The following is a 15,458-nucleotide window of genomic DNA, read 5'->3' on the forward strand; positions in this document are numbered from 1 at the left end:
TTTATTTGAAACTGAGATGTTTGCAAAGGTGCAGGATTCCCTCTTCTCTTTGCAGCTTCCATCCAAAGAAAGTATAGCATAAATTTCAGAGGAACCCCCCCCAAATATATATATATATATACACACACACAAACATTAAGATGCCATAAAGTATTTTACAGACACCATGAAAATATAAAATTGTATTTCATTTCCTGAAATAGTTAGAGTTTTCAATCCCAGCTCCATCTCTAACTAAAGCCATGTGTGAGAAAAGCAAGTTTAATCTTTGGAAACATTCTATTTTGGACTATTGCATTTGTGATGTTACAAGCAGAATGGAGAGCAGACCGGCCCATCTACCAAGGGATGAGAGGAAATGCAGCACTTGGGCGAAGTGGGGGGAACAGGGGTTCTCTGCCTGTGAACAAACAGCAAACTCATACTTTGTTTCATTTTACACCTTTCCCCTGAGAGTTTACATTCTGTCATACAATAGCCTTCCTTTTTTAAATGTGCAAACAAGTAAGCTGAAAGGTGATCCTTTGCCAGAGGTGACAGCAAAGCCTGTGGCACCAGGAGAGTTGGTATATACCCTTAAAATTGTGGCATAGAATATATATGGCTATGGGAGAGGAGAAACATTGTCAATAATTGTATGTTTCAAGGTCAAACTAGAATTGCTGCCTTTGAAATCAAATACACCTCGATTTAAATTTCATTTCCCCTGTTGCTATGCAAGCTTAGCTCATTTAAACCTCAGTTTCCTCATTTCTAAAATGGGGATATAAATAATGCCTACCTCTTTGGTTGGTATTGTGGGAACTCAGTGTGAAAAAGCACGTGAAAAGCTTAGCATGGCTCCTCGCATATAATGCTCAATATCATCATCATTACTAAAACTGGCTGAGAAAATTCTTGTGATCCCCTGAAGCAGACCATCTGCTATCATCTTAGGCATCTATTACCCCTAGATACTGTTTCTCAAAATGCAGTTCTTAGACTACCTGCATCAGACTCTCTTACAGTGCTTGTAAAAAGTGCAAATTCCTGGGCTCCACCCCAGACAAAGAATCTCTGGGTGTTAAGCTGGGCGTCTCCATTTTAACAAATTTACTAAGTTTGAAAACCACTGCCCTAAATGAGGTCACTTCTTAGCTCATCCTTCAAAGCATGTGACCGTGACACCAAGGCACTTGACTCAGATAGCTACAGTCATTATGGAGACCTGCTGAGCCCCTTTTTACACAGGTACTTATTCAAGTACAGAGTTAATGAGAAAGTGGTGTTAATGGAACAAACTCGACTAAAGTACTGTGCCCAGGACCCCCTGTGCATTTCTTTCCCACTGGTCTTTAGCTAGCTCATTTTATGTGCCCACGTCTCTTTCCTTCTCTCTGCTGGTAAATCCCGCAAATCCTTCAAATCTCGCTCAAAGGCACTTCTTCAGAGAAAACTTCCTGAAAACTGCCTGACCATATTTCTTTCTCTCATTTTTGATTTCCTACGCCAAATAGCATCTGTGAAAGTCTTATGGCTATTAATAATGCAGTACCTTGTTTGTACTGTTTTCTAAAGCATACATTGTTGCTTGTTCACAGCTCATGCACATCTTTGTGTCTCTGCCTCTCCCATGGGAGTATAAATTTCTTAAAGGTAAATGCTCTGTTAGACTTAGACTTCTCAGTTGTCCTTGAGTACTGAGCACACGGCTGTGAAGTTCATTTTCTGGGAAAGTCTCTTGAATGAGGAGGTGTAGACCATCGTGTACACATTTCAAGCTTTCTTTGCAAAGAATGAGAAATGGAGGCCTTGACATTTCCTCTGATTAATCTTAGCAACACTAAGTAGGACAACCAGATATTATATGCCTCCTGATAGAAGGAAATAGGAAATCTACAGCATCACCTACAGAATATTCTTGTTTAAAAAATTGGACCTGAGTCTAAAGGTCCAATTAAAGTCTGAGTTTCTAGATCTAAGTACCAGTTTACAGGAAATATGAGGGATGGAGTAATAAAATATACTCCACCATACAAAGTCAAGAGTCAAATTCAGAGAGTGGGAAGTGCTGCTGTATAAATCGTGAATCAATGGCATAGAATAAAGAGGGAGGAGGAACACTGTTAACAAATACAAGAGATTTTAGAGCCTTACTGTTTGCACTGAATGTGGACCGGGCATTTTAATGAAATGAATAATCGCTTTTAAACTTTTGGAGGAGAAAATGGCATACTGGTTATACTTTTACATGCTTGTATCAGTTAGTTATGTATACTGAAATATTTGTAGATTAAATGGATTAGTGTGCTTTAAAATATTCCAGGAAAAAATACAGGAGGATAGACAATGATGCGGGCTTGGTGAGCCCAAGAGTCAAAAGAAAGATTTCCCGGACTCTCAAGGTCTAGTAGAGGTGCTCTTTTATTCAGAGAATAGCATGGGGACAGGAACCCTCGGCAGTGAAGGGCTGCAATGTGTTGAGGGTAGGGCTAATTTTATAAGACATGGGTACGTGACTTATTTTCTACTAGACAAAGGAAAGATGATGTAAAAAGTCATTAAAATGGTATCAGTGCAGGTGGGGTCTGGTTATTGTGTGGTTGTATAACTTTAGCTATGAATAGGGTCATATAGATAGGCATGTAGGCCAGGACGCCTTGGGCTTCTCTCCCTGGGGCAGCCTTGATCCACAATACACAATTGACAAAGTATTGATAACTGTAGAAGCTAGATGATGGTACATGGGGGTTTATTATACTAGTCTCTCTGCTATTGTATATATTTGAGAATAAAAATTTTAAAAATACGTAGGCAGAAAAATACTTCATAGTCATCTTTTCAACGGAATGAGAATAGAAATGCTTGTTTTAAAATAAAAGGTCTTACTTTTAAAGCAGGGAGAGTTTTTTTTAAGCTACCATTAGGAATGTTTTAAATTTATTATTTATGTATATGTTTATATGCTGACTTGTTCCACAGAGGATTTGAAGAGGAAGTTTTTGGAATGGATATAATTGCTACAGAAAACATTGCTTATGCATTTGTTCATTTAGGCCACTTGGAGGAGGCTGCAGTTCCAGGGCTCTCTGGTTGCACACACAAAAAAGAAGAAGATAATAATCTAAGGGACTTCTCACCTGGATGATTCTCCCATGTCAATCAGGCAAAAGCTTGATTGAACAGATGGGCCTGAAACTGTGCCCTGAAGGCCAGCGACTGCGTCAGAGCAGAGGGCAAAACAACAGAGTCCCGTGCATCCCTACAGGATCTTTCTTTCTGGTAGAAGCAAGTAAGTGAAGTACAGGCATTAAAGCCCTGGTTGACTGATTAAAAATTTATTCCATTGATACTTCCAAAGCGAATTTAAAGTGGTGTCACAGAAATATGTTCTCAGGGCCCCCTGCCCCAAATCTGACAGGTGGGTGGGGGGTTGGGGGGTGAGATATGTGGCCACAGGAACGCCTGAACTATGTAAGCACAACTGGAAAGTCAAAATATTTCTATGCACTCCAGAGCACCAGAAAATGTTTCAAATATTGAGAGTTAAGACAGGGTTGAGCTGTTTCCTAAAAGACCAGAATCTAAACTTCATTAGTTTCCCATGCAGCCTGGGAGACAGCTCTGATCAGCTACTGTATTAGAATGAACCATTTGAAATTGCCACTATTTGACCATGTTGACCAAAAAGAATGACAATTTCATGTGGTTCAACTTATATAACTCAATTGTCAGATGAATTATGGGGTGCAAGCTAGAAAGGGGAAGAATGAAACAAAAGTAAGAAAAGGCACAAAGAAGAACTGATAGGAAATAATGACTGACACTAAGAGATAAATAGGACTAAGTCAGAGTTTTTCTTTGTTTTGAGGCTAGAGACCTGAGAATATCATGAAATCATTAACAGAAATCAGAGAAGAGGCCAGGACTGGGCTGAGGGGATGATACATTAATCATAGACATGTTGGGTTTGAGATGATAGCAAAATATTTAGGTAGAAATGTCCATTAGGCAGCTGGAGAGATAAAGGTAATAATTTGAAAACAAGATCAGAGCCAGAAATAAAGCTGGCTGCCGAAGGTACAGATAAACATGAGTGAGTGGATATGTTCACCAAGGGAAAGAGTCTAAAAAAAGAACAGAGGCCGAGAACTAAAACCTCACTGGCTAGAAGATGAATTCAGAGAACGAGACTAAGAAGGAGGATTCAAAGAAGCAGGAGAATGCCACGGGTCATGGCGGCCATTGAACTGACACAATTTCTGCAGAGTCCAGGTGGGTTGAATAATGAGGTTCAGGTCAGTGATGCTCCTGTTGACTCAACCTCTTCACAATTAGTTTTTGTTTGTTCATGGGAGGAAAATAGCATATCTGAAATATTTCTGTGATGGCACTGGGGTTTTCCAGAACCATTCCTAAAGTAAAAGTTATTTTCTGTCTCTTTCTCATTTTTACATTCTGTCTGGACATTAACTGCTATTTTTCTTTTTAATTGTCTTAAATCTTATGGCAAGTAGCAAGATGGCAAACTGAGTTGTAAAGAGCAGGTAGTTCCAGCCCCTGCCTGTCTCTACTATTCACATTACATGATTAGTTTGGAGCCTGTCTCAGCTGTCTCAGCTGTCACATCCTCTGCATCATCCAGAGCAGACCGTGTCATCATCAGTGTATCTGCATAGCAAGGGCTCCACAAAACTTCCCTGATTGGCCTCATTTTCAAGGAGAGTTTTTGTAAGTTAGAGAGATTAGGCTTTAGTGCACTTTTTTCCAGCCCTAGGAGCTACTTGAGTCCTGGAAAAGATGCACATTTTGAAGATTCCCTAAGGTTTTATCATGATTTGGAGGGATGCCATTGTTTAGGTTGTTGCTAGTAATCTCAAGTTTTCCCTAGTTAGACTCTCGCTGCCAGCATACAGGAGGAGGACGGAGAACAGAGGGGGAAGACTTTGCTTTCATTTAACTTGACCTCCAATCACAAAAAGGCCCAGCACGTCTTCCTGAACAACTCAAGCTGGCTTTTCATTCCATCTGACCTCCCAGCAGGAAAGGCTTCTTCTTGAACACCTGGACCCAGCCCCAGCATTTCTGGGCTCAGTCCCAGACCTGGCACATCTCTCAACTACACGTGTCCTGATTTCTGTTCTCCTTTATTTAAATATAACCGTCCAAACTGGAGACAGTGGCTGGGATAAGAAGGAACTAATGGGCCCTACAGAGTGTTTGGTCTTCAGGGTGCCTGGAGATTGTGTTTGCCTAATTAGTTCTGCCCCACTATCAGTGTCGATAACCCAGGAGCATCGTGATTGGTTTGACAAAGTTAATGGATGATCTGCCGTGAAAGCTTGATCACCGAGGAGCCAGCCGCAGCTCCAGCTGGAGGCTGAGTCCCAGCTACAGCCTTTCTGCACTTCATCTCACACTTCTTATTCCTCCACGGTAATCCCTCTTGCAGAAGCCTTGAGCTTCTTTGCTTCACAAAATATAAGCAGTCCTCCTCTTTCCTCCCTTATGCTAAGCCCCCATGGTCTGCAGCTGGCTAAATTTGGAACAAGTACCATATCTGAGAGTATTCCAAGGTCCTGAAAGAAAGAAACATTTAGAACCCCATTGCCAGATAGACAACAGAGAGTTAAACATCATTTAGCTTCAGGCCGCGCCTCTGAGATTTGTTCATTGTATCAGTGATTGACACAGTGATAGACAGTTCCTCCCAGATCAACAGCACTCCAGGATCCCGTAAATAGGGGTGGCTTGGAAAGTTCATTTCTGTGGATTCTGGATTTTGTTGGATTCTGAATATCATACGACCACAAGCTCCTTTGAACTTGCTTGTGGTTGTGAGTGTGACTGACGAGCATATCACACACAGGTCTCCACAGGCCCTCAGACAACTCTGAAAGTAACAAGCCTTTTTCTTCAGGATGACAAAGAACAAAAAAATAGAACAATGTATGTCTATAAGCAGCACTATTTTATACATTTTCTACTTATTCAGTCAGCCAACAATTATTGAATACCTGCCCTGTGCGAGGCACTAGTCTCGTTTCTAGGGATACAATAGTAAACTAGATAAAGCACTTTTCCTGAAGGAGCTTTTATGGTCTAATGAGGGAAACAGGCCTGTGTCTTATATTTTCTGCCACCCTCCAACCATTATTCCAGACATACCATTTATGGGAAGTGGAAGCAGGATAAGAAATGGCTCTGGTTTCTTAACACACAAAGGAAAAAAGATTCTCTGCTTAGTTTTACCCTAGCAGACTGTCTGGAACATTAGTCCCTGGGATAATTCATCTTGCAATGATTATGGCTAGCCTGTGACTTGTATTTCCACCCTATATCTATAGCTTTGATGTGACTGAATAGTAAGTTCAAACACGGTATAACGACTGTAGAAAGAGACTCTCACCATAACATCAGTCATGAGGAAAATAGACCTGAAATAGTCAATGGTCTTTAGGTGTCTGAAAACTCAACTCAAATTGACAAGGACAAAAATACTTAATGAGCTGAAGAGAACAGAGGTAGTGCAGTTCAGTCATGCTTGGGATATGGGAACTCAAATGATGTCAACAGGCCTCAGAATCTCTATATCTCTTTGTCTTGCATTTCTTTGTATTTGCTCCATTCTCAGGAAAGCTCCCTAAACCACTTGAGGCAAGATGGCTGCCAATAGCTCCCACCTTATATCCTCCCAGCACCAAGTCCATGTCAAGAAGAGTTCCCCCTTCCCCACCCCCAGCAATAGTTTGAACAAAAGTTTGGACACTTATTGGCCTAAATTAGGTCACATTCCCAAACTTGGACCAATGATTTTGGCCAGGAAATTAGATATGTTCATTGTATTGGGTCGCGTGCCCAGTGTGGAGGCAGAGATGGTCACCTAAAGCCACTGAATGAACACTGTAGGGAGATGGTCTCCCAGAGGAAGATGAAATACCATTTTTGGAAGAAAGAAGAGGAAATGTTTGCTGGGTGGCAAAAACCAATAAAACAAAAAAACAGGCAAAAATACTACAAATGTCAACTCCAAGAACTTTGACTAGATAAATGCCAAAGTAGGTTTCTGTGTTCATTTTGCTTCCAAAAATGTATAGGGTATCCATGTAATTGGGTAAAACCTATTAAAGAGAAACTAAGAATAGTTAAATATTCTGAAATTCATAATAAACTTTTAGAAACAGAAAGCCTAAAGACAAAAGAGAAGATGTAAATTGAGGACAGAAGGTCTCAGTGCTAGGAAGACCCGAGGCAGGTTACTAAGGCAGGCTCAAAGCAGGGATCCAGTTAATTGAACTGAAGTGCCCATGAGGCTGGTTCTTAGACACAGACTAAATATCAAAATTGGAGCATTGCACTGACACTGACATAGGCAAGAGTGTGATGAGGGGCTGAGAATCAAAGGGTATAGTCAGATTTCCTGCACTCTCATGTGAAAAGGTCAATATCAATTCTGGAGACATCAGAAGGGCTCAAATGACACATAGCTGTAGGGAAAGTTGCATTTCACAGGCTGATTGGATGTGCATATACTGGAATAAAAAATATAATTCAAAAAATTTCTTATATAACTCTGAATCCAGTTTTTTTTAACCTTATCGTTCTAAGTGGGACTCAGATGTCTTGGTCTTTGTATTTGATGGGACATGGACTCATAAGTCTGGGTCTGAGTCTATGAAATTTTTCGGGTGAGAAATTATCACTTTCTGCTCAAAGAGAATACAATTAGAAGCAAATATCTGTACCAGGAGGTCAACAGTGACCTATTGGCAGGTCAGAGGAGTACAGAGACCTAGTTCTAGGCAGACACAATATAAGCTTCAGTAAGCGGAAACTTCCTGTGTGGCCTCTGGAATGTTGTTCTTGAGACAGTTAGAACTTGATCTCACAATAATTCCTGGATGTTGCCTTCCTGGCAGTGGAGGCAGCCATCTGTCCCAGAGTCTTCAGCAGCCAGGACCTCCTGTTAGCAGACTTTTCAGTGCCCCTCGCTCTTTGGTATCTCAGATAACTCAGAGTAGCATCTAAACCATCAACTATCCAACTCTCCTTCTCTCAGGCTCTAAGCCAGTTCTGACAAGTGCTGAGACCATTTATTCCTTCAGGTTCTGGCAGCTGGAGAACTTAGTTAAGCCCCAAATTCTACACAGCACAGGGACCCAAGTGTAAATCAAGGCATTCCATTAATCTTGAGTACAGTAGTCTTCCTTTATTGGGCGCTTTCACTTTCCAAGATTCATGATTGACTGCAGTTCAAAATATTAAATGGAAAATTCCAGAAATAAATTATTCATAAGTTTTAAATTACACACTGTTCTGAGTAACGTGATGAAATCTCGTGTGTCCCACTCTGTTCCTCCTAGGCGGTGAATTATCCTTTTGTCCAGTGTATCCACTACTACCTGTTAGCCACTTAGTAGCCATCTTGGTTATCAGATTGACTGTCAAGGTATCACAGTACTTGTGTTCAAGTAACCCTTATTTTGCTTATTAATGGCCCCTAAGCACAAGAGTAGTGATGCTGGCAGTTTGGATATGCCAACGAGAAGTTACTGCTGTTAATCTCTTACTGTGCCTAATTTACAAATTAAACTTTATCATAGGTATGTACGTATAAGAAAAAAGAGTATAGAAGGGTTCGGTACTATCAGCAGTTTCAAGCATCTACTGGGGGGTCTTTGAATGCATCCCCTGCAGATAAGAGGAGACTACTGTATTCCATACCATCCAAGGCATATCCTTAGGCTTAATTAGAAATGAGTAACTTTGGGTTTTATATGGCACTGTAAAGTCATTCAGAAAACATATCCTCAATAAGGAAAAAATGATGACAAAATTACTGATGATATAATTTTCACAGGATCTCTCTCTTTTTCTCTTTCTTAATCTCTTCCCTCCCACTTCATGCACACATATTATTTACTCATCTCCACCAAAACAGCTTCTGCCCTATACAACATAAGGGAGCAGAACCACAATTTCCACTGCCTTTTTGTCTGTCATCTCTTGGACACAACCTCTGATGAGAAACGCCACCCATTCAGTCCCGGAACAGTATCTGGATTCTCCAACCTCATAAAAGTATAAGGCTGGTAGCTAACTCCAACTTGCTTGAGCAGGTTAGATACTGAGCTCTTCCTGCAGCTAGTTTCTGAAGCTTTGACAAAGCCTCGAGTCAGTATTTCTCTATAAGTTCCAGTGCCATGATATTATTTGGTAGTAAGTTATCTGTGTCACTCTCCCCAGCAACTGAGTTCCTTCCTGTTTTATGCAGTCACTGGAGGAATCACAAAAATGAGGACTCTCAGTGGCCCCAGGACTGACAGTCACTTAAGGAGTTTGTCATTCAACTTGGGAAATAGTCAACTATGTTTGCAGAGTTGGAGAAATTTTGCAAAAATTTGATTGGTTCAGTAGCTTCTAGGTAACGAAAATTCAAATATAGGTCACTAACTTAAAAGGGTAAATGCTAGAGTCATTAGGCAATCTGTCAAATGAGAAGATCACACCTTTTTTTCTTTATAAAAAAGTTATACAATTGATATTCCCTAAAACACTTTCTTCTTCTCACTTTTGATTAGAAAAGTGAGAGTTTGATTTTGCCCTCTGTGAAACCAACACATCACCACACCTCGGATGGTTTGGTAGGATAGAATGGACAGGCAACTTGCCATTGTGACCTAATGATGTCTATCTACATTCATGTACTTATCTACCCTCTATCACCATATTTTAGTACTAGTATGCCAGTAAATTAAAATAAAATCTTATATTTTCTTAAACAGTAGATATCTCCAAAGTAAATAAGTGGGTTTCCAAAGTGTGACAAGGGACCTAGATTAAGCTCATGTCATAGTCACTGGGAGATTTTCAAGTTTAACACAGTTTCTGACACAGAGTCTGTATTTGGCAAATATTTGTTGAATAGTTGAATTGGCCAGCAGTAGTCCAATATGTCTAGGCAGATATGGAGGGCTTGCTGAGAGTCTATTCTTCTCAACAAGGCACTCCAGAAGGTGCTTGATGAAACCTATTTGCAGAGGGAAGCCTAGGAATCATTTAGGGAGAATTAGAGGCTCCAGGCCCCATAATGTCAGGCATTTATTACTGTTAAAGTGGCTCTAATCTTAGCCAACGCTGACATGACCTGAGGACTCATGGGCTGCAAAAGAAAGACATAGAATGGCTCATCCTTCATCCTTGCCGTTACAGTGATTGTGAAATATACTTTCCATTGTATAAGGAGATAAGGTAGACCTGCATCTGCTTCTTCTTCTGAAAGACTGGAAGCAGCCAGTGCCCTCCCAATCCTCCCCAGGTAGCAAAGAGAGGGATGAAGGCCATTTTGGGACCAGGAAAGACCGTAATGATTTCCTCCAGTAAACTTCCTTTTATGTTCTTATTTATACCCACCAAAAAGTAAAGGTCAGACCACTCATGAAAATATACCCAATTTAAAGCCTAATCTATGAGAGTTGTTGTGTCCTAAAAATTTCAGAAAAAATGAATTAACCATTTGTTAACGTTTTGAACATTTAATTGTTGATTGTTTATGCAAATCCTAACGAGCAAACCTTTTGATTTCTAATAAGCAATGACTAGAGGCACACCAGCATCTTGTGTTCCTAACATCTTACCTGGCACGCTACTGAAAGCAGGGACAGTTCTCCTATAACCATAATCTGTCTTCCAAAACTTCCAAACTAAGCTGTGAGCTTGGCAATGAGAATCGTAAAGGAACCTAAAAGAAATCCAGAGTAAGATGACAGAAAACATAGGGTCAGCTTTCTTGGAGATGATCTGGGGCCGAGATATTTTCCTATATAAACCTAGAGAAAATAGCTCTCTTAAATGTCTCATGCAGTGATCACAGACACATAGATTAAGACTAGGGTGCATGGCTGCTATTTCCTGGTCATTTGGTCCAGGAGTCTGCCTTTGAGTAGGTCTAGCTTATCAGAAAAGGGATTTTAGATTGGGCTGCCTAGCCTAGTCCAGCATTAAAGAAAAAAAATGAAGTTTTTATTTAGGTCTAACTGGAAGTTGTTTAGTCTGTTAGGGGCCATGTTGGAGAGTGTGAGCATGTGTGGTGAGCGGGGAGGGAATGGAAAGTAGCTAGTGCAAAATGAAGTTTAAAAGATTGAAAGCTCAGGAGATTTACATTTCAGACCCATGCTACACCAGATTAGTGATGTTCAGCTCCAGTGGGACTCAAGAGGGCCACATTAATCTAAAATAAGATGTGAGTCACTCAGGAAGGGTAGAAAGTCTCCCATTTAATCATCACGCCTGCGTAAATGAAACCATGCCACCTTCTGTGATGTTCCTACTACCCTCCAGTGTTATTTCCTGGCAGGAAAGGGCTGATAGAGGACAGGCTTTGAAATTCATACCATTGTTGTAGAGAGAAAACTGTGGACAAGAAATTTTAGAGCTTTGGTGGGGAGGGGGCAGAGGAAAGGACATCTGGGGGCCATACACGACACTGCAGCAGATTTATTCCTCACCGCGCCTGCTGTTGTATCATTTTACCCCTCCAGAAAATGGAGATGAAGTGCTCACTTATTATACCTTACCAAGGGAAGATTCATACATTAATGTAAAATATTTTGAAAATGTCACATAAAATCTATTGTAGAAATACAAGATGTTACCAGTGATTTTTCTCTGGCAGGATATACCAGCAGGGAGAAGCCTCCAAGAGGAATAGAACTGTAGTTTCTAGCCCCCCTTACTGGACAAGCAATGTAAAAACATCAGTTCCTCAGCCTCCCAGCTGCACTGCAGATGTTAGTGGGAGAAAAGGTTGGGGCAGAGCAAATGGTCGGGCTCAGTGCTAGAATTCGCCTTCATAGCCTCATTTCAGGAAATCTCACTGGGTTCCCTTTTAGGCTGGGGGTACTTAGATAGAAAGACTGCCCTTCCTCCCTCCCAAGCAGAGAAAAGAAAAGTAATTCAGCTCATTGAAAAACAATAATATATCTAATTAATTAATTTATTTTTGTAAAGTGTGCCATGGCATTTTTTTTTTTCTTTTTGCCATGGCATTTTTACAACTTGCCTGTGAAATTTTATAACCACATTCAGAAAAACAGCCTCTACTGGAGTGGCAGCTTTAACACAGTAGAGTGAAAGGGGTGGAAGGCAATCACATCGAACCCAAAACAGCAGGAAGCACTCCAGTCAGCAGAATGTAACTCTTGGGTGGAAATTTGTGGCAAGGACGTTGGGCTTTAATAATCCATGTGATCTTAGAAGATGTTACCATCTGATCTTTGATAATGACACAGACACCTTCAGAAAGAGACCAATATGGGATGCTTTTAACAGTGGCTCTCCTCTCTCCTCTGCCACTTGCTTACATGTCTAAAAGAAGTTAGTGAACCGAACCTTTGAAGGACATTTGGAAGACAGCAGATGCAGCTTGAATGTTCGGTGGTTGTTTTTTAATGGACTTGTCAGCAGCCATTCTCATTTGCAATAGAATTCCTTTTCTCCCTTACCCTTTCTCAGGTTTGTGTTTTCCCAGTGCTGTGCCAATGCTGAATAATTCACAGGGATAGAAAAAGAAAACTGTCACTATCACAGTCCCAGGGCTCTCTGCTCACTCATCTGTCACATGGTCAAATGTCACTGGTGCCATTATTTGTGAGGGGTGAGATTAACGCCACAGAGCTACTTGCCACCTTTCTTTTTCTATTGTTAATGGTACTGAACTCCAATGTATTTTTTTAAAAGAGCTGGTTGCCATTTCTGCAACAAATGTCCCACCTTAGGAAATTCAAGTAACTGACCTCCTCATTCTGTCTCACCCTTTCATCTGTCTTCATCTGTTTCTTCTTATCTGGCATTTCTACCCACAGCATAAAAATACAAATCTAGTTAGAACTGTGTTCAGAAATGCCAGTGTTCAAAGTGATCCCAGTTGTGTTGGTTCTGTTCCTTATTAGGAAAGAGAGCAGGAAAAAAAGGCCATCTCGGTTGCAACAATAAGGAGTCACAATGAATCACAGAAGGAGCCGACAAAAGACCCCCTGCACACAGATGGCACTTTGCAGGAGGGAAATCAGGGCCATGGCTCTCTGAGGAATTGCCAAAGTGCAGAAATGTGAGAATTGACGTTTTTTTCCTTTACCAAGAGGGTAAAAGACCAGTATCAATTATAGAAAAGAAAAGGAGAAGAAAATTGTTAAATTATAACAAGTATCTAATTTTAAAGTAATAGAGAAAATAAATGTCATATAGTTTGATGCTGATGGTAATTCATGAAAATGTATTGCTGTGTGCTAAGCATGGACGGGAGAATGCCCATCCCTGATTACAGACCAGTCTCTGCAAAGAATGATGTAAAAATTTTAAAAGTTCCTATCTTTCAGTGTTTCAAATGTGAATATACAGAAATAATAATGATAGCTAATATCAATTAAGTACTTAATAAATGCATTAAATGTATTATTATTCTTAAGCCTTGTAAATATTGCTATTATTATTACCCCCATTTTACAGATAAGAAAACTGAGACACAGAAAGTTTACATAAAAGGCCCAAGTAAATGGTGATAGACCTGAGACCAGCCTATAGAGTAGGACACTAAACTTCCATTTGACATTGTGTATGTATACAATACTGAAGAATTTGGGAAAGACTGAAACATTTTAATTTGCTCTTATGAGCTTGACTCAGGTTTGCAAGCTTACAAAGACTACATCTTTTCTGCCTCTCCTTGTTTGAGTGCCAATTGACTGAATTAAATGCTTAAGAATTAACTTGCTCCTGGCCTGTTGAGTGAGCTAATTGGAAGTGACTACAATTTATTTGCTTCCTGCTCTTGTTCATGACATATGATTGGATCATGGCTCCAGGTAATTAACAGGTAGGCTACTGGCGCAAGTTATGTTACCAAACCAGCTTTGTTTTTGCCCGCCACCCAGAAAGCCAAACACCGAGAGACGAGATTGCAGCAGAGAGAGGGTTTACTCACAAGGCAGCCATGTGAGGAAGAGAGAGCATGAGCTTCAAATTCGCTTCCCCGAAAATAGAGACTCAGGGATATTTATGGGGTAGGTGGCAAGGCGGTCTGAAATGTGCTGAGAGGTGATTGCAGGTGAGGAGAGGTGAGGTAATTGGTGATCTGTGCAAGCATAGTCAGACTTCATGCCTCTTCGTAGGACCCATCTTCACAAAGTGGCAGCGTTAGCATCATCTGAGGGTGGAGTTTTTAGCCTCTTGATGTCAAAAGGTCGCCTGTTGGACATCTGTGTGGGCCCAGTTGATGAGTTGGTGGTCTCAACCCGCCTGAAGTAGACAAGGAGTTCTAATTCCTCAAAAACAGCTCACACACCCATTACTATGGTGACCCATGCTCCCGGGAGATGTTGTCTATAGGAGCCTAGTGGGAGTCAGATAGCATAGTGCCTAAGCAGCACAGTTAACAAAGGGTGGGTCAAACAGCTAAAAGCTATAATCAGTAATTGCAAAAAGGAAAAAACTTTGATACCTAGATACTTAACCATCAATGACTGATTGCCGATTTCAGTTATCCTGTCCCAGGTTGTCTCCTCACCCGTCAGTGTTTCTTTGTACTTCCTTTGGTTTGCTTTGGGGAAAACCCTGATTCTTATCTCAGGTGATACTTTAGAAGGGTAGATAAAAACCCAGAGCAGCTCTGATCTCATTAGCTGCCTTAGAAGAGCAGAGAAGAATTGAGATCTGCTCTCTCATTCACTGCAGATAAGTGCTCTTAAAGAGCTACAGAGGGAAAATCCCCAAGGAACTTACAACAAAGAAACTTGGGTCATCTTGTGGAGAGATTCAAGCTGAAACTCAGAGCTGTCTTTGTGATAGATAAAGTGATCTGGAGGATCAAGCTTGACCATGAACACACAGCTCACTTTTTCCAAATGCCAAATGAAAACCTGGAATTTCAGGGTAAAGCTCTGGAAACTTCTATCTAGTTAAGGGAACAGAAATTGACAGCAATGCAATCATTTGGGATGCTATCAGGCCTATGAGCAAATGGATGCTGCACTTTGAAAGAGAGACTGCAGTGAACATATTCAGCACATAGACAAGACTACCCCTGGAATCAGTTATTTGCTCCAATTTATCTCTGCTTGTGCTGATGGTGATACAAAGTCACCAGATCTGATGGGAAGTTATCATTATGTAGACACAACTGGAGATGGATATAGGTGTGTGGGAATTAACAAATGCTGCCAATTGGTGGTTCCTTCAAATTGAACCAATCTTTTCTAATTCTAGATACTTAGAGCATAAAAAAAGCTTGGAAAAAGTGGTTGTGCAAATTAATTGTAGGAAACCACTAATAGTTGCCCTTAAAGATATTAATAAATGTAGGTGTTCTCAGGAGGAAAATGAGCCCATTCTTACAAAACTAAGAACTGCTGAAAACGTTTTTCCATCAAGTGTCCCAAACCCCTTGAAAAATAATATAGGCAATGTGGCACTTCTTGGGTAGG

At 40.6% G+C, this 15,458-nt stretch overlaps 1 long non-coding RNA gene across 1 annotated transcript in view; it reads left to right on the top strand.

Moving 5' to 3' along the window:
* The first annotated feature begins 4,119 nt into the window (after positions 1–4,119).
* LOC139039907 (uncharacterized) overlaps positions 4,120–15,458 on the top strand; it is a 42,909-nt gene continuing 31,570 nt past the window's right edge. Inside the window, exon 1 of the long non-coding RNA XR_011493254.1 lies at positions 4,120–4,254. This is a non-coding gene — a long non-coding RNA (uncharacterized lncRNA). The remainder of the gene's footprint in view (positions 4,255–15,458) is intronic.

This window comes from Equus asinus, chromosome 12 (genome assembly GCF_041296235.1).
Source record: "Equus asinus isolate D_3611 breed Donkey chromosome 12, EquAss-T2T_v2, whole genome shotgun sequence".
NCBI lineage: Eukaryota > Metazoa > Chordata > Mammalia > Perissodactyla > Equidae > Equus > Equus asinus.